Source organism: Mustelus asterias, chromosome 20, assembly GCF_964213995.1.
Source record: "Mustelus asterias chromosome 20, sMusAst1.hap1.1, whole genome shotgun sequence".
NCBI classification, from domain to species: Eukaryota; Metazoa; Chordata; class Chondrichthyes; order Carcharhiniformes; family Triakidae; genus Mustelus; species Mustelus asterias.
The window spans coordinates 7,223,896-7,241,864 of NC_135820.1; positions in this window are offsets into that span (position 1 = coordinate 7,223,896).

The following is a 17,969-nucleotide window of genomic DNA, read 5'->3' on the forward strand; positions in this document are numbered from 1 at the left end:
TATGCGTGTCAGTGAGTGTGCGGGTCAGTGAGTGAGCGGGTCAGTCAGTGTGTGTGTCAGTGAGTGTGCGCATCAGTGAGTGTGCGCATCAGTCAGTGTGTGTGTCAGTGAGTGTGCGTTTCAGTGAGTGTGCATGTCAGTGAGTCTGCGCGTCAGTCAGTGTGTGTGTCAGTGAGTGTGCGCGTCAGTGAGTGTGCGCGTCAGTCAGTGAGTGTGCGCATGAGTGAGTGTGCGCGTCTGTGAGTGTGTCAGTGAGTGTGCGTGTCAGTGAGTGCGTCAGTGAGTGTGTGTGTCAGTGAGTGTGCGTGTCAGTGAGTGTGCGTGTCAGTGAGTGTGCGCTTCAGTGAGCGTGTGAGTCAGTGAGTGTGTGCGTCAGTGTGTGTGCGCGTCTGTGAGTGTGCGCGTCAGTGAGTGTGCGCGTCAGTGAGTGTGTGCGCCAGTGAGTGTGCGCGTCAGTGAGTGTGCGCGTCAGTGAGTGTGTGCGTCAGTGAGTGTGCGCATCAGTCAGTGTGTGTGTCAGTGAGTGTGCGCATGAGTGAGTGAGTGTGCGCGTCAGTGAGTGTGCGCGTCAGTGCGTGTGTGCGTCAGTGAGTGTGTGCGTCAGTGAGTGCACGCATCAGTGAGTGTGCGCGTCTGTGAGTGTGTCAGTGAGTGTGCGTGTCAGTGAGTGCGTCAGTGAGTGTGTGTGTCAGTGAGTGTGCGTGTCAGTGAGTGTGCGTGTCAGTGAGTGTGCGCTTCAGTGAGCGTGTGAGTCAGTGAGTGTGTGCGTCAGTGCGTGTGCGCGTCTGTGAGTGTGCGCGTCAGTGAGTGTGCGCGTCAGTGAGTGTGTGCGCCAGTGAGTGTGCGCGTCAGTGAGTGTGCGCGTCAGTGAGTGTGTGCGTCAGTGAGTGTGTGTGTTAGTCTGTGTCTCAGTGAGCGTGTATGTCAGTGGGTGTGCGCGTCAGTGAGTGTGCGTGTGATTCAGTGTGTGTGCCAGTCAGTGTGCGTGTCAGTGAGTGTGCGTGTCAGTGAGTGTGCGCATCAGTGAGTGTGCGCAACAGTGAGTGTGCACGTCAGTGAGCGTGCATGTCAGTGAGCATGCATGTCAGTGAGCATGCACATCAGTGAGTGTGCATCAGTGAGTGTGCGCATCAGTGAGTGTGCGCGTCAGTGAGTGTGCGTGTCAGTGGGTGTGCGCGTCAGTGGGTGTGTGTCAGTGAGCGTGCGCGTCAGTGAGTGTGCATCAGTGAGTGTGCGCATCAGTGAGTGTGCGCGTCAGTGAGTGTGCGTGTCAATGGGTGTGCGCGTCAGTGGGTGTGTGTCAGTGAGCGTGCGCGTCAGTGGGTGTGCGCGTCAGTGGGTGTGCACGTCAGTGGGTGCGTGCCAGTGAGTGTGCGCGTCAGTGAGTGTGCGCGTCAGTGAGTGTGCGTGTCAATGGGTGTGCGCGTCAGTGGGTGTGTGTCAGTGAGCGTGCGCGTCAGTGGGTGTGCGCGTCAGTGGGTGTGCACGTCAGTGGGTGCGTGCCAGTGAGTGTGCGCGTCAGTGAGTGTGCGCGTCAGTGAGTGTGTGTCAGTGGGTGTGCGCATCAGTGAGTGTGTGTCAGTGAGCGTGCACGTCAGTGAGTGTGCGCGTCAGTGAGTGTGTGTCAGTGAGTGTGCGTGTCAGTGAGTCTGCACGTCAGTGAGTGTGCATGTCAGTGAGTGTGTGTCAGTGAGTGTGTGTGTCAGTGAGCGTGCGGGTCAGTGAGCGTGCACGTCAGTGAGTGTGCGCATCAGTGAGCGTGCGTGTCAGTGAGTGCGCGCATCAGTGAGTGTGCGCGTCAGTGAGTGTGCGTGTCTGTGAGTGTGCGCTTCAGAGTGTGCGCGTCAGTGAGTGTGCGCATCAGTGAGTGTGCGCGTCAGTGAGTGTGCGCGTCAGAGTGTGCGCTTCAGAGTGTGCGCGTCAGTGAGTGTGCGCATCAGTGAGTGTGCGCGTCAGTGAGTGTACGTGTCAGTGAGTGTGTGTGTCAGTCAGTGTGTGCATCAGTCAGTGTGTGTGTCAGTGAGTGTGCGCGTCAGTGAGTGTGTGCGTCAGTCAGTGTGTGTGTCAGTGAGTGTGCATGTCAGTGAGTGTGCGCGTCAGTGAGTGTGCGTGTCAATGAGTGGGCGTGTCAGTGCGTGTGTGTGTCAGTGAGTGTGCATGTCAGTGAGTGTGCGCTTCAGTGAGTGTGTGCGTCAGTGAGTGTGTGCGTCAGTGAGTGTGCGCTTCAGTGAGTGTGCGTGTCAGTGAGTGTGCGCGTCAGTGACTGCGTGCGTCAGTGAGTGTGTGCGTCAGTGGGTGTGTGTGTCAGTGAGCGTGCACATCAGTGGGTGTGCGTGTCAGTGAGTGTGCGCATCAGTTAGTGTGTCAGTGAGCGTCAGTGACTGTGCGCGTCAGTGAGTGTGCGTGTCAGTGGGTGTGCGCTTCAGTGAGTGTGTGCGTCAGTGAGTGTGTGCGTCAGTGAGTGTGCGCTTCAGTGAGTGTGCGTGTCAGTGAGTGTGCGCGTCAGTGACTGCGTGCGTCAGTGAGTGTGTGCATCAGTGAATGTGTGCGTCAGTGAGTTTGTGCGTCAGTGAGTGTGCGCGTCAGTGAGTGTGCGCTTCAGTGGGTGTGTGTGTCAGTGAGTGTGCGTGTCAGTGAGTGTGCACGTCTGTGAGTGTGTGTGTCAGTGGGTGTGTGTGTCAGTGAGTGTGCACGTCTGTGAGCGTGCACATCAGAGACTGTGTGTGTCAGTGAGTGTGCGCGTCAGTGAGTGTGTGTCAGTGAGCATGCGCGTCAGTGCGTGTGTGTGTCAGTGAGTGTGCATGTCAGTGACTGTGCGCATCAGTGAGCGTGTGTCAGTGAGTGTGTGTGTCAGTGAGTGTGTGCATCAGTGAGTGTGTGTGTCAGTGAATCTGTTTCTCAGTGAGTGTGCGTGTCAGTGAGTGTGCGTGTCAGTGAGTGTGTGTGAGTGAGTGTGCGCGTCAGTGATTGTGCGTGCCAGTGAGTCTGTGTCTCGGTGAGCGTGCGCGTCACTGAGTGTGCGTGTCAGTGAGTGTGCATGTCAGTGAGTGTGCGTGTCAATGAGTGTGCCTGTCAGTGAGTGTGTGTGTTAGTCTGTGTCTCAGTGAGCGTGTATGTCAGTGGGTGTGCGCGTCAGTGAGTGTGCGTGTCATTCAGTGTGTGTGCCAGTCAGTGTGCGTGTCAGTGAGTGTGCGTGTCAGTGAGTGTGCGGGTCAGTCAGTGTGTGTGTCAGTGAGTGTGCACGTCAGTGAGTGTGCGCGTCAGTGAGTGTGCGCGTCAGTTAGTGTGTGCCTCAGTGGGTGTGCAGTGAGTGTGCGCATCAGTGAGTCTGCATGTCATTGAGTGTGTGCGTCAGTGAGCTTGCGCGTCAGTGAGTGTGCGCGTCAGCGAGTGTGTGCGTCAGTGAGTGTGCGCATCAGTGAGCTTGCACGTCAGTCAGTGTGTGTGTCAGTAAGTATGCGTGTCAGTGAGTGTGCGGGTCAGTGAGTGAGCGGGTCAGTCAGTGTGTGTGTCAGTGAGTGTGCGCATCAGTGAGTGTGCGCATCAGTCAGTGTGTGTGTCAGTGAGTGTGCGTTTCAGTGAGTGTGCATGTCAGTGAGTCTGCGCGTCAGTCAGTGTGTGTGTCAGTGAGTGTGCGCGTCAGTGAGTGTGCGCGTCAGTCAGTGAGTGTGCGCATGAGTGAGTGTGCGCGTCTGTGAGTGTGTCAGTGAGTGTGCGTGTCAGTGAGTGCGTCAGTGAGTGTGTGTGTCAGTGAGTGTGCGTGTCAGTGAGTGTGCGTGTCAGTGAGTGTGCGCTTCAGTGAGCGTGTGAGTCAGTGAGTGTGTGCGTCAGTGTGTGTGCGCGTCTGTGAGTGTGCGCGTCAGTGAGTGTGCGCGTCAGTGAGTGTGTGCGCCAGTGAGTGTGCGCGTCAGTGAGTGTGCGCGTCAGTGAGTGTGTGCGTCAGTGAGTGTGCGCATCAGTCAGTGTGTGTGTCAGTGAGTGTGCGCATGAGTGAGTGAGTGTGCGCGTCAGTGAGTGTGCGCGTCAGTGCGTGTGTGCGTCAGTGAGTGTGTGCGTCAGTGAGTGCACGCATCAGTGAGTGTGCGCGTCTGTGAGTGTGTCAGTGAGTGTGCGTGTCAGTGAGTGCGTCAGTGAGTGTGTGTGTCAGTGAGTGTGCGTGTCAGTGAGTGTGCGTGTCAGTGAGTGTGCGCTTCAGTGAGCGTGTGAGTCAGTGAGTGTGTGCGTCAGTGCGTGTGCGCGTCTGTGAGTGTGCGCGTCAGTGAGTGTGCGCGTCAGTGAGTGTGTGCGCCAGTGAGTGTGCGCGTCAGTGAGTGTGCGCGTCAGTGAGTGTGTGCGTCAGTGAGTGTGTGTGTTAGTCTGTGTCTCAGTGAGCGTGTATGTCAGTGGGTGTGCGCGTCAGTGAGTGTGCGTGTGATTCAGTGTGTGTGCCAGTCAGTGTGCGTGTCAGTGAGTGTGCGTGTCAGTGAGTGTGCGCATCAGTGAGTGTGCGCAACAGTGAGTGTGCACGTCAGTGAGCGTGCATGTCAGTGAGCATGCATGTCAGTGAGCATGCACATCAGTGAGTGTGCATCAGTGAGTGTGCGCATCAGTGAGTGTGCGCGTCAGTGAGTGTGCGTGTCAGTGGGTGTGCACGTCAGTGGGTGTGTGTCAGTGAGCGTGCGCGTCAGTGAGTGTGCATCAGTGAGTGTGCGCATCAGTGAGTGTGCGCGTCAGTGAGTGTGCGTGTCAATGGGTGTGCGCGTCAGTGGGTGTGTGTCAGTGAGCGTGCGCGTCAGTGGGTGTGCGCGTCAGTGGGTGTGCACGTCAGTGGGTGCGTGTCAGTGAGTGTGCGCGTCAGTGAGTGTGCGCGTCAGTGAGTGTGTGTCAGTGGGTGTGCGCATCAGTGAGTGTGTGTCAGTGAGCGTGCACGTCAGTGAGTGTGCGCGTCAGTGAGTGTGTGTCAGTGAGTGTGCGTGTCAGTGAGTCTGCACGTCAGTGAGTGTGCATGTCAGTGAGTGTGTGTCAGTGAGTGTGTGTGTCAGTGAGCGTGCGGGTCAGTGAGCGTGCACGTCAGTGAGTGTGCGCATCAGTGAGCGTGCGTGTCAGTGAGTGCGCACATCAGTGAGTGTGCGCGTCAGTGAGTGTGCGTGTCTGTGAGTGTGCGCTTCAGAGTGTGCGCGTCAGTGAGTGTGCGCATCAGTGAGTGTGCGCGTCAGTGAGTGTGCGCGTCAGAGTGTGCGCTTCAGAGTGTGCGCGTCAGTGAGTGTGCGCATCAGTGAGTGTGCGCGTCAGTGAGTGTACGTGTCAGTGAGTGTGTGTGTCAGTCAGTGTGTGCATCAGTCAGTGTGTGTGTCAGTGAGTGTGCGCGTCAGTGAGTGTGTGCGTCAGTCAGTGTGTGTGTCAGTGAGTGTGCATGTCAGTGAGTGTGCGCGTCAGTGAGTGTGCGTGTCAATGGGTGGGCGTGTCAGTGCGTGTGTGTGTCAGTGAGTGTGCATGTCAGTGAGTGTGCGCTTCAGTGAGTGTGTGCGTCAGTGAGTGTGTGCGTCAGTGAGTGTGCGCTTCAGTGAGTGTGCGTGTCAGTGAGTGTGCGCGTCAGTGACTGCGTGCGTCAGTGAGTGTGTGCGTCAGTGAGTTTGTGCGTCAGTGAGTGTGTGTGTCAGTGAGTGTGCGCTTCAGTGAGTGTGCGTGTCAGTGAGTGTGCGTGTCAGTGAGTGTGCGCGTCAGTGACTGCGTGCGTCAGTGAGTGTGTGCGTCAGTGGGTGTGTGTGTCAGTGAGCGTGCACATCAGTGGGTGTGCGTGTCAGTGAGTGTGCGCATCAGTTAGTGTGTCAGTGAGCGTCAGTGACTGTGCGCGTCAGTGAGTGTGCGTGTCAGTGGGTGTGCGCTTCAGTGAGTGTGTGCGTCAGTGAGTGTGTGCGTCAGTGAGTGTGCGCTTCAGTGAGTGTGCGTGTCAGTGAGTGTGCGCGTCAGTGACTGCGTGCGTCAGTGAGTGTGTGCATCAGTGAATGTGTGCGTCAGTGAGTTTGTGCGTCAGTGAGTGTGCGCGTCAGTGAGTGTGCGCTTCAGTGGGTGTGTGTGTCAGTGAGTGTGCGTGTCAGTGAGTGTGCACGTCTGTGAGTGTGTGTGTCAGTGGGTGTGTGTGTCAGTGAGTGTGCACGTCTGTGAGCGTGCACATCAGAGACTGTGTGTGTCAGTGAGTGTGCGCGTCAGTGAGTGTGTGTCAGTGAGCATGCGCGTCAGTGCGTGTGTGTGTCAGTGAGTGTGCATGTCAGTGACTGTGCGCATCAGTGAGCGTGTGTCAGTGAGTGTGTGTGTCAGTGAGTGTGTGCATCAGTGAGTGTGTGTGTCAGTGAATCTGTTTCTCAGTGAGTGTGCGTGTCAGTGAGTGTGCGTGTCAGTGAGTGTGTGTGAGTGAGTGTGCGCGTCAGTGATTGTGCGTGCCAGTGAGTCTGTGTCTCGGTGAGCGTGCGCGTCACTGAGTGTGCGTGTCAGTGAGTGTGCATGTCAGTGAGTGTGCGTGTCAATGAGTGTGCCTGTCAGTGAGTGTGTGTGTTAGTCTGTGTCTCAGTGAGCGTGTATGTCAGTGGGTGTGCGCTTCAGTGAGTGTGCGTGTCATTCAGTGTGTGTGCCAGTCAGTGTGCGTGTCAGTGAGTGTGCGTGTCAGTGAGTGTGCGGGTCAGTCAGTGTGTGTGTCAGTGAGTGTGCGCGTCAGTGAGTGTGCGCGTCAGTGAGTGTGCGCGTCAGTTAGTGTGTGCCTCAGTGGGTGTGCAGTGAGTGTGCGCATCAGTGAGTCTGCATGTCATTGAGTGTGTGCGTCAGTGAGCTTGCGCGTCAGTGAGTGTGCGCGTCAGCGAGTGTGTGCGTCAGTGAGTGTGCGCATCAGTGAGCTTGCACGTCAGTCAGTGTGTGTGTCAGTAAGTATGCGTGTCAGTGAGTGTGCGGGTCAGTGAGTGAGCGGGTCAGTCAGTGTGTGTGTCAGTGAGTGTGCGCATCAGTGAGTGTGCGCATCAGTCAGTGTGTGTGTCAGTGAGTGTGCGTTTCAGTGAGTGTGCATGTCAGTGAGTCTGCGCGTCAGTCAGTGTGTGTGTCAGTGAGTGTGCGCGTCAGTGAGTGTGCGCGTCAGTCAGTGAGTGTGCGCATGAGTGAGTGTGCGCGTCTGTGAGTGTGTCAGTGAGTGTGCGTGTCAGTGAGTGCGTCAGTGAGTGTGTGTGTCAGTGAGTGTGCGTGTCAGTGAGTGTGCGTGTCAGTGAGTGTGCGCTTCAGTGAGCGTGTGAGTCAGTGAGTGTGTGCGTCAGTGTGTGTGCGCGTCTGTGAGTGTGCGCGTCAGTGAGTGTGCGCGTCAGTGAGTGTGTGCGCCAGTGAGTGTGCGCGTCAGTGAGTGTGCGCGTCAGTGAGTGTGTGCGTCAGTGAGTGTGCGCATCAGTCAGTGTGTGTGTCAGTGAGTGTGCGCATGAGTGAGTGAGTGTGCGTGTCAGTGAGTGTGCGCGTCAGTGCGTGTGTGCGTCAGTGAGTGTGTGCGTCAGTGAGTGCACGCATCAGTGAGTGTGCGCGTCTGTGAGTGTGTCAGTGAGTGTGCGTGTCAGTGAGTGCGTCAGTGAGTGTGTGTGTCAGTGAGTGTGCGTGTCAGTGAGTGTGCGTGTCAGTGAGTGTGCGCTTCAGTGAGCGTGTGAGTCAGTGAGTGTGTGCGTCAGTGCGTGTGCGCGTCTGTGAGTGTGCGCGTCAGTGAGTGTGCGCGTCAGTGAGTGTGTGCGCCAGTGAGTGTGCGCGTCAGTGAGTGTGCGCGTCAGTGAGTGTGTGCGTCAGTGAGTGTGCGCATCAGTCAGTGTGTGTGTCAGTGAGTGTGCGCATGAGTGAGTGAGTGTGCGCGTCAGTGAGTGTGCGCGTCAGTGCGTGTGTGCGTCAGTGAGTGTGTGCGTCAGTGAGTGCACGCATCAGTGAGTGTGCGCGTCTGTGAGTGTGTCAGTGAGTGTGCGTGTCAGTGAGTGCGTCAGTGAGTGTGCGTGTCAGTGAGTGTGCGTGTCAGTGAGTGTGCGTGTCAGTGAGTGTGCGCTTCAGTGAGCGTGTGAGTCAGTGAGTGTGCGCGTCAGTGCGTGTGCGCGTCAGTGAGTGTGCGCGTCAGTGAGTGTGTGCGCCAGTGAGTGTGCGCGTCAGTGAGTGTGTCAGTGAGCGTGCGCGTCAGTGAGTGTGCGCGTCAGTGAGTGTGCGTGTCAGTGAGTGTGTGCGTTAGTGTGCGTATCAGTGAGTGTGCGCATCAGTGAGTGTGCGCGTCAGTGAGTGTGTGTCAGTGAGCGTCAGTGAGCGTGTGTGTCAGTGAGCGTGCATGTCAGTGAGTGTGCGCGTCAGTGAGTACACATCAGTGAGTCAATGTGTCAGTGAGCATGCATGTCAGTGAGCGTGTGAGTCAGTGAGTGTGCGCATCAGTGAGTGTGCGTGTCAGTGAGTGTGCGCATCAGTGAGTGTGCGCAACAGTGAGTGTGCACGTCAGTGAGCGTGCATGTCAGTGAGCATGCATGTCAGTGAGCATGCACATCAGTGAGTGTGCATCAGTGAGTGTGCGCATCAGTGAGTGTGCGCGTCAGTGAGTGTGCGTGTCAGTGGGTGTGCGCGTCAGTGGGTGTGTGTCAGTGAGCGTGCGCGTCAGTGAGTGTGCATCAGTGAGTGTGCGCATCAGTGAGTGTGCGCGTCAGTGAGTGTGCGTGTCAATGGGTGTGCGCGTCAGTGGGTGTGTGTCAGTGAGCGTGCGCGTCAGTGGGTGTGCGCGTCAGTGGGTGTGCACGTCAGTGGGTGCGTGTCAGTGAGTGTGCGCGTCAGTGAGTGTGCGCGTCAGTGAGTGTGTGTCAGTGGGTGTGCGCATCAGTGAGTGTGTGTCAGTGAGCGTGCACGTCAGTGAGTGTGCGCGTCAGTGAGTGTGTCAGTGAGTGTGCGTGTCAGTGAGTCTGCACGTCAGTGAGTGTGCATGTCAGTGAGTGTGTGTCAGTGAGTGTGTGTGTCAGTGAGCGTGCGGGTCAGTGAGCGTGCACGTCAGTGAGTGTGCGCATCAGTGAGCGTGCGTGTCAGTGAGTGCGCGCATCAGTGAGTGTGCGCGTCAGTGAGTGTGCGTGTCTGTGAGTGTGCGCTTCAGAGTGTGCGCGTCAGTGAGTGTGCGCATCAGTGAGTGTGCGCGTCAGTGAGTGTGCGCGTCAGAGTGTGCGCTTCAGAGTGTGCGCGTCAGTGAGTGTGCGCATCAGTGAGTGTGCGCGTCAGTGAGTGTACGTGTCAGTGAGTGTGTGTGTCAGTCAGTGTGTGCATCAGTCAGTGTGTGTGTCAGTGAGTGTGCGCGTCAGTGAGTGTGCGTCTCAGTGAGTGTGTGCGTCAGTCAGTGTGTGTGTCAGTGAGTGTGCATGTCAGTGAGTGTGCGCGTCAGTGAGTGTGCGTGTCAATGAGTGGGCGTGTCAGTGCGTGTGTGTGTCAGTGAGTGTTCATGTCAGTGAGTGTGCGCTTCAGTGAGTGTGTGCGTCAGTGAGTGTGTGCGTCAGTGAGTGTGCGCTTCAGTGAGTGTGCGTGTCAGTGAGTGTGCGCGTCAGTGACTGCGTGCGTCAGTGAGTGTGTGCGTCAGTGAATGTGTGCGTCAGTGAGTTTGTGCGTCAGTGAGTGTGTGTGTCAGTGAGTGTGCGCTTCAGTGAGTGTGCGTGTCAGTGAGTGTGCGTGTCAGTGAGTGTGCGCGTCAGTGACTGCGTGCGTCAGTGAGTGTGTGCGTCAGTGGGTGTGTGTGTCAGTGAGCGTGCACATCAGTGGGTGTGCGTGTCAGTGAGTGTGCGCATCAGTTAGTGTGTCAGTGAGCGTCAGTGACTGTGTGCGTCAGTGAGTGTGCGTGTCAGTGGGTGTGCGCTTCAGTGAGTGTGTGCGTCAGTGAGTGTGTGCGTCAGTGAGTGTGCGCTTCAGTGAGTGTGCGTGTCAGTGAGTGTGCGCGTCACTGACTGCGTGCGTCAGTGAGTGTGTGCATCAGTGAATGTGTGCGTCAGTGAGTTTGTGCGTCAGTGAGTGTGTGCGTCAGTGAGTGTGCGCTTCAGTGGGTGTGTGTGTCAGTGAGTGTGCGTGTCAGTGAGTGTGCACGTCTGTGAGTGTGTGTGTCAGTGGGTGTGTGTGTCAGTGAGTGTGCACGTCTGTGAGCGTGCACATCAGAGACTGTGTGTGTCAGTGAGTGTGCGCGTCAGTGAGTGTGTGTCAGTGAGCATGCGCGTCAGTGCGTGTGTGTGTCAGTGAGTGTGCATGTCAGTGACTGTGCGCATCAGTGAGCGTGTGTCAGTGAGTGTGTGTGTCAGTGAGTGTGTGCATCAGTGAGTGTGTGTGTCAGTGAATCTGTTTCTCAGTGAGTGTGCGTGTCAGTGAGTGTGCGTGTCAGTGAGTGTGTGTGAGTGAGTGTGCGCGTCAGTGATTGTGCGTGCCAGTGAGTCTGTGTCTCGGTGAGCGTGCGCGTCACTGAGTGTGCGTGTCAGTGAGTGTGCATGTCAGTGAGTGTGCGTGTCAATGAGTGTGCCTGTCAGTGAGTGTGTGTGTTAGTCTGTGTCTCAGTGAGCGTGTATGTCAGTGGGTGTGCGCGTCAGTGAGTGTGCGTGTCATTCAGTGTGTGTGCCAGTCAGTGTGCGTGTCAGTGAGTGTGCGTGTCAGTGAGTGTGCGGGTCAGTCAGTGTGTGTGTCAGTGAGTGTGCGCGTCAGTGAGTGTGCGCGTCAGTGAGTGTGCGCGTCAGTTAGTGTGTGCCTCAGTGGGTGTGCAGTGAGTGTGCGCATCAGTGAGTCTGCATGTCATTGAGTGTGTGCGTCAGTGAGCTTGCGCGTCAGTGAGTGTGCGCGTCAGCGAGTGTGTGCGTCAGTGAGTGTGCGCATCAGTGAGCTTGCACGTCAGTCAGTGTGTGTGTCAGTAAGTATGCGTGTCAGTGAGTGTGCGGGTCAGTGAGTGAGCGGGTCAGTCAGTGTGTGTGTCAGTGAGTGTGCGCATCAGTGAGTGTGCGCATCAGTCAGTGTGTGTGTCAGTGAGTGTGCGTTTCAGTGAGTGTGCATGTCAGTGAGTCTGCGCGTCAGTCAGTGTGTGTGTCAGTGAGTGTGCGCGTCAGTGAGTGTGCGCGTCAGTCAGTGAGTGTGCGCATGAGTGAGTGTGCGCGTCTGTGAGTGTGTCAGTGAGTGTGCGTGTCAGTGAGTGCGTCAGTGAGTGTGTGTGTCAGTGAGTGTGCGTGTCAGTGAGTGTGCGTGTCAGTGAGTGTGCGCTTCAGTGAGCGTGTGAGTCAGTGAGTGTGTGCGTCAGTGTGTGTGCGCGTCTGTGAGTGTGCGCGTCAGTGAGTGTGCGCGTCAGTGAGTGTGTGCGCCAGTGAGTGTGCGCGTCAGTGAGTGTGCGCGTCAGTGAGTGTGTGCGTCAGTGAGTGTGCGCATCAGTCAGTGTGTGTGTCAGTGAGTGTGCGCATGAGTGAGTGAGTGTGCGCGTCAGTGAGTGTGCGCGTCAGTGCGTGTGTGCGTCAGTGAGTGTGTGCGTCAGTGAGTGCACGCATCAGTGAGTGTGCGCGTCTGTGAGTGTGTCAGTGAGTGTGCGTGTCAGTGAGTGCGTCAGTGAGTGTGTGTGTCAGTGAGAGTGCGTGTCAGTGAGTGTGCGTGTCAGTGAGTGTGCGCTTCAGTGAGTGTGCGCGTCAGTGCGTGTGCGCGTCAGTGAGTGTGCGCGTCAGTGAGTGTGTGCGCCAGTGAGTGTGCGCGTCAGTGAGTGTGTCAGTGAGCGTGCGCGTCAGTGAGTGTGCGCGTCACTGAGTGTGCGTGTCAGTGAGTGTGTGCGTTAGTGTGCGTATCAGTGAGTGTGCGCATCAGTGAGTGTGCGCGTCAGTGAGTGTGTGTCAGTGAGCGTCAGTGAGCGTGTGTGTCAGTGAGCGTGCACGTCAGTGAGTGTGCGCGTCAGTGAGTGCACATCAGTGAGTCAATGTGTCAGTGAGCATGCATGTCAGTGAGCGTGTGAGTCAGTGAGTGTGCGCATCAGTGAGTGTGCGTGTCAGTGAGTGTGCGCATCAGTGAGTGTGCGCAACAGTGAGTGTGCACGTCAGTGAGCGTGCATGTCAGTGAGCATGCATGTCAGTGAGCATGCACATCAGTGAGTGTGCATCAGTGAGTGTGCGCATCAGTGAGTGTGCGCGTCAGTGAGTGTGCGTGTCAGTGGGTGTGCGCGTCAGTGGGTGTGTGTCAGTGAGCGTGCGCGTCAGTGAGTGTGCATCAGTGAGTGTGCGCATCAGTGAGTGTGCGCGTCAGTGAGTGTGCGTGTCAATGGGTGTGCGCGTCAGTGGGTGTGTGTCAGTGAGCGTGCGCGTCAGTGGGTGTGCGCGTCAGTGGGTGTGCACGTCAGTGGGTGCGTGTCAGTGAGTGTGCGCGTCAGTGAGTGTGCGCGTCAGTGAGTGTGTGTCAGTGGGTGTGCGCATCAGTGAGTGTGTGTCAGTGAGCGTGCACGTCAGTGAGTGTGCGCGTCAGTGAGTGTGTGTCAGTGAGTGTGCGTGTCAGTGAGTCTGCACGTCAGTGAGTGTGCATGTCAGTGAGTGTGTGTCAGTGAGTGTGTGTGTCAGTGAGCGTGCGGGTCAGTGAGCGTGCACGTCAGTGAGTGTGCGCATCAGTGAGCGTGCGTGTCAGTGAGTGCGCGCATCAGTGAGTGTGCGCGTCAGTGAGTGTGCGTGTCTGTGAGTGTGCGCTTCAGAGTGTGCGCGTCAGTGAGTGTGCGCATCAGTGAGTGTGCGCGTCAGTGAGTGTGCGCGTCAGAGTGTGCGCTTCAGAGTGTGCGCGTCAGTGAGTGTGCGCATCAGTGAGTGTGCGCGTCAGTGAGTGTACGTGTCAGTGAGTGTGTGTGTCAGTCAGTGTGTGCATCAGTCAGTGTGTGTGTTAGTGAGTGTGCGCGTCAGTGAGTGTGCGTCTCAGTGAGTGTGTGCGTCAGTCAGTGTGTGTGTCAGTGAGTGTGCATGTCAGTGAGTGTGCGCGTCAGTGAGTGTGCGTGTCAATGAGTGGGCGTGTCAGTGCGTGTGTGTGTCAGTGAGTGTGCATGTCAGTGAGTGTGCGCTTCAGTGAGTGTGTGCGTCAGTGAGTGTGTGCGTCAGTGAGTGTGCGCTTCAGTGAGTGTGCGTGTCAGTGAGTGTGCGCGTCAGTGACTGCGTGCGTCAGTGAGTGTGTGCGTCAGTGAATGTGTGCGTCAGTGAGTTTGTGCGTCAGTGAGTGTGTGCGTCAGTGAGTGTGCGCTTCAGTGAGTGTGCGTGTCAGTGAGTGTGCGTGTCAGTGAGTGTGCGCGTCAGTGACTGCGTGCGTCAGTGAGTGTGTGCGTCAGTGGGTGTGTGTGTCAGTGAGCGTGCACATCAGTGGGTGTGCGTGTCAGTGAGTGTGCGCATCAGTTAGTGTGTCAGTGAGCGTGAGCGTCAGTGACTGTGCGCGTCAGTGAGTGTGCGTGTCAGTGGGTGTGCGCTTCAGTGAGTGTGTGCGTCAGTGAGTGTGTGCGTCAGTGAGTGTGCGCTTCAGTGAGTGTGCGTGTCAGTGAGTGTGCGCGTCAGTGACTGCGTGCGTCAGTGAGTGTGTGCGTCAGTGAATGTGTGCGTCAGTGAGTTTGTGCGTCAGTGAGTGTGTGCGTCAGTGAGTGTGCGCTTCAGTGAGTGTGCGTGTCAGTGAGTGTGCGTGTCAGTGAGTGTGCGCGTCAGTGACTGCGTGCGTCAGTGAGTGTGTGCGTCAGTGGGTGTGTGTGTCAGTGAGCGTGCACATCAGTGGGTGTGCGTGTGAGTGAGTGTGCGCATCAGTGAGTGTGTCAGTGAGCGTGAGCGTCAGTGACTGTGCCCGTCAGTGAGTGTGCGTGTCAGTGGGTGTGCGTGTCAGTGGGTGTGCGTTTCAGTGAGTGTGCGTCAGTGAGTGTGCGTCAGTGAGTGTGCATGTCAGTGAGTCTGTGTGTCAGTGAGCGTGCGCGTCAGTGAGTGTGCGTGTCAGTGAGTGTGCGCATCTGTGAGTCTGTGTGTCAGTGAGCGTGCGCGTCAGTGAGTGTGTGTGTCAGTGGGTGTGTGTGTCAGTGAGTGTGCGTGTCAGTGAGTGTGCACGTCTGTGAGTGTGTGTGTCAGTGGGTGTGTGTGTCAGTGAGTGTGCACGTCTGTGAGTGTGTGTCAGTGGGTGTGTGTGTCAGTGAGTGTGCGTGTCAGTGAGTGTGCACGTCTGTGAGCGTGCACATCAGAGACTGTGTGTGTCAGTGAGTGTGCGCATCAGTGAGTGTGTGTCAGTGAGCATGCGCATCAGTGCGTGTGTGTGTCAGTGAGTGTGCATGTCAGTGACTGTGCGCATCAGTGAGCGTGTGTCAGTGAGTGTGTGTGTCAGTGAGTGTGTGCATCAGTGAGTGTGTGTGTCAGTGAATCTGTTTCTCAGTTAGCGGGCGCGTCAGTGAGTGTGCGTGTCAGTGAGTGTGCGTGTCAGTGAGTGTGTGTGAGTGAGTGTGCGCATCAGTGATTGTGCGTGCCAGTGAGTCTGTGTCTCGGTGAGCGTGCGCGTCACTGAGTGTGCGTGTCAGTGAGTGTGCATGTCAGTGAGTGTGCGTGTCAATGAGTGTGCCTGTCAGTGAGTGTGTGTGTTAGTCTGTGTCTCAGTGAGCGTGTATGTCAGTGGGTGTGCGCGTCAGTGAGTGTGCGTGTCATTCAGTGTGTGTGCCAGTCAGTGTGCGTGTCAGTGAGTGTGCGTGTCAGTGAGTGTGCGGGTCAGTCAGTGTGTGTGTCAGTGAGTGTGCGCGTCAGTGAGTGTGCGCGTCAGTGAGTGTGCGCGTCAGTTAGTGTGTGCCTCAGTGGGTGTGCAGTGAGTGTGCGCATCAGTGAGTCTGCATGTCATTGAGTGTGTGCGTCAGTGAGCTTGCGCGTCAGTGAGTGTGCGCGTCAGCGAGTGTGTGCGTCAGTGAGTGTGCGCGTCAGTGAGCTTGCACGTCAGTCAGTGTGTGTGTCAGTAAGTATGCGTGTCAGTGAGTGTGCGGGTCAGTGAGTGAGCGGGTCAGTCAGTGTGTGTGTCAGTGAGTGTGCGCATCAGTGAGTGTGCGCATCAGTCAGTGTGTGTGTCAGTGAGTGTGCGTTTCAGTGAGTGTGCATGTCAGTGAGTCTGCGCGTCAGTCAGTGTGTGTGTCAGTGAGTGTGCGCGTCAGTGAGTGTGCGCGTCAGTCAGTGTGTGTGTCAGTGAGTGTGCGCATGAGTGAGTGTGCGCGTCTGTGAGTGTGTCAGTGAGTGTGCGTGTCAGTGAGTGCGTCAGTGAGTGTGTGTGTCAGTGAGTGTGCGTGTCAGTGAGTGTGCGTGTCAGTGAGTGTGCGCTTCAGTGAGCGTGTGAGTCAGTGAGTGTGTGCGTCAGTGCGTGTGCGCGTCTGTGAGTGTGCGCGTCAGTGAGTGTGCGTGTCAGTGAGTGTGTGCGCCAGTGAGTGTGCGCGTCAGTGAGTGTGCGCGTCAGTGAGTGTGTGCGTCAGTGAGTGTGCGCATCAGTCAGTGTGTGTGTCAGTGAGTGTGCGCATGAGTGAGTGAGTGTGCGCGTCAGTGAGTGTGCGCGTCAGTGCGTGTGTGCGTCAGTGAGTGTGTGCGTCAGTGAGTGCACGCATCAGTGAGTGTGCGCGTCTGTGAGTGTGTCAGTGAGTGTGCGTGTCAGTGAGTGCGTCAGTGAGTGTGTGTGTCAGTGAGTGTGCGTGTCAGTGAGTGTGCGTGTCAGTGAGTGTGCGCTTCAGTGAGCGTGTGAGTCAGTGAGTGTGCGCGTCAGTGCGTGTGCGCGTCAGTGAGTGTGCGCGTCAGTGAGTGTGTGCGCCAGTGAGTGTGCGCATCAGTGAGTGTGCGTGTCAGTGAGTGTGTGCGTTAGTGTGCGTATCAGTGAGTGTGCGCATCAGTGAGTGTGCGCGTCAGTGAGTGTGTGTCAGTGAGCGTCAGTGAGCGTGTGTGTCAGTGAGCGTGCGCGTCAGTGAGTGTGCGCGTCAGTGAGTGCACATCAGTGAGTCAATGTGTCAGTGAGCATGCATGTCAGTGAGCGTGTGAGTCAGTGAGTGTGCGTGTCAGTGAGTGTGCGCATCAGTGAGTGTGCGCAACAGTGAGTGTGCACGTCAGTGAGCGTGCATGTCAGTGAGCATGCATGTCAGTGAGCATGCACGTCAGTGAGTGTGCATCAGTGAGTGTGCGCATCAGTGAGTGTGCGCGTCAGTGAGTGTGCGTGTCAGTGGGTGTGCGCGTCAGTGGGTGTGTGTCAGTGAGCGTGCGCGTCAGTGAGTGTGCATCAGTGAGTGTGCGCATCAGTGAGTGTGCGCGTCAGTGAGTGTGCGTGTCAGTGGGTGTGCGCGTCAGTGGGTGTGTGTCAGTGAGCGTGCGCGTCAGTGGGTGTGCTCGTCAGTGGGTGTGCACGTCAGTGGGTGCGTGTCAGTGAGTGTGCGCGTCAGTGAGTGTGCGCGTCAGTGAGTGTGTGTCAGTGGGTGTGCGCATCAGTGAGTGTGTGTCAGTGAGCGTGCACGTCAGTGAGTGTGCGCGTCAGTGAGTGTGTGTCAGTGAGTGTGCGTGTCAGTGAGTCTGCACGTCAGTGAGTCTGCACGTCAGTGAGTGTGTGTCAGTGAGTGTGTGTGTCAGTGAGCGTGCGTGTCAGTGAGCGTGCGCGTCAGTGAGTGTGCGCATCAGTGAGCGTGCGTGTCAGTGAGTGCGCGCATCAGTGAGTGTGCGCGTCAGTGAGTGTGCGTGTCTGTGAGTGTGCGCTTCAGAGTGTGCGCGTCAGTGAGTGTGCGCATCAGTGAGTGTGCGCGTCAGTGAGTGTGCGCGTCAGAGTGTGCGCTTCAGAGTGTGCGCGTCAGTGAGTGTGCGCATCAGTGAGTGTGCGCGTCAGTGAGTGTACGTGTCAGTGAGTGTGTGTGTCAGTCAGTGTGTGCATCAGTCAGTGTGTGTGTCAGTGAGTGTGCGCGTCAGTGAGTGTGTGCGTCAGTCAGTGTGTGTGTCAGTGAGTGTGCATGTCAGTGAGTGTGCGCGTCAGTGAGTGTGCGTGTCAATGAGTGGGCGTGTCAGTGCGTGTGCGCGTCAGTGAGTGTGCGTGTCAGTGAGTGTGTGCGTCAGTGAGTGTGCGCGTCAGTGAGTGTGTGCGTTAGTATGCGTATCAGTGAGTGTTTGTGTTTTGTGAGTGTGTGTACAAGTGAGGGTGTGTAAAAGTGCATGAATCAGTGTCTCGGTGAGTGTATTGGTAAGTGAGTGTATCGGTGAGTGAGTGTCTCAGTGAGTTTATCGGCGAGCGGGTGTATCGGTGAATGTCTGTATCGGTGAGTGAGTGTCTGTATCGGTGAGCGACCGTCTCGGTGAGCGAGTGTATCGGTGAGCGTCTGTATCAGTGTCTGTGAGTGAATGTCTCGGTGAGCGTCTGTATCAGTGTCTGTGAGCGAGTGTCTCGGTCAGTGTCTGTGTCACTGAGTGTCTGTATCAGTGAGTGTCTGTATCAGTGAATGAGTGTATCACTGAGTGTGTGAATCAGTGAGTGACTGTATTAGTGAGTGTATGTAAATCAGAGTGTATGTATCAGTGAGCGCCTGTGTCAGAGTGTCTGTATCACTGAGTGAGTGTATCAGTGAGTGTGCATATCAGTGAATGTGTGTCATGTTGGTCAGTCTATCTGTTCAGGTATCTTGCTCTCTCTGTGCTGGTTTCTCTCTCTCCCTCTCTCTCTCAACCTGTGCTGGTCTCTCTCTCGCTCTCTATGGTCTCTCTCTCCCTGTGCTGGTCTCTCTTCTGCTGTTCTGGTCTGTCTCACCCTGAACTGTTCTTTCTCTCGCTCTCTGCTGGTCTCTTCTCTCTTCTTCTTTCTCTCTCCCTGTCTCTCTTGCCTTTCTCTGTCTCTCCATCTCTCTCACTACCTGCACTCTCTCTGCCTCTCTCCTGCTCTCTCTCTCGTGTTCTCTCCCCTTCTGTCTCTCTCTCTCACTGTCTGTTTCTCTTTCCTCTCTGTTTCTATCCCTCTCTCTCTTTCACTCTCTCTCTGTTACCTGCTGTGTGTGTCTT